This window comes from Bombus pyrosoma, linkage group LG10 (assembly GCF_014825855.1).
Source record: "Bombus pyrosoma isolate SC7728 linkage group LG10, ASM1482585v1, whole genome shotgun sequence".
In the NCBI taxonomy this organism is placed as follows: domain Eukaryota; kingdom Metazoa; phylum Arthropoda; class Insecta; order Hymenoptera; family Apidae; genus Bombus; species Bombus pyrosoma.
This window is the reverse complement of record NC_057779.1, coordinates 16760807-16761631: the sequence shown is the minus strand read 5'-3', so window position 1 is coordinate 16761631 and position 825 is coordinate 16760807.

Here is an 825-nt window from a genome sequence, read left to right as displayed (position 1 = left end):
TGTTATACGTTATATCGTAAGCCTACATATCCTTATACGTTATATCGTAATGCTACATAACGTTATACTTTATTACGTACTACCATATAACGTTATACGTTATATCGCATTACAACATAACGTTACACGTTATAGTGTAATACTACATAACGTTATACGTTATAACGTAATACTACATAACGTTATATGCTATAACGTAGTGCTACATAACGTTATACGTTATAACATACTACTACATATCTTTATGCTGTATAACGTAACTGCATAACGTTATAAGCTATAGCGTAATAGTACATAATGTTATACGTTATATCGTAATACTCTATAACGTTATACGGTATAACGTAATAGTACCTAATGTTATACGCTATATCGTAATACTACATATCCTTATACGTTATATCTTAATACTACATAACGTTATACGTTATATCATAATGCTACATAACTTTATACGTTATATCGTAATGCTTCATAGCGTTATACGTTATATCGTATTACCATATAACGTTATACGTTATAACGTAATATTACATAACGTTATACGCTATAACGTAATGCTACACAACGTTATACGCTATAACATAATACTACATAACGTTATACGTTATATCGAAATGCTACATAACCTTATACGTTATATCCTAATAGTACATAACATTATACGTTATATCATAATGCTACATAACTTTATACGTTAAATCGTAATGCTACATACCGTTATACGTTATATCGTATTACCATATAACGTTATACGTTATAACGTAATATTACATAACGTTATACGCTATAACGTAATGCTACACAACGTTATACGCTATAACT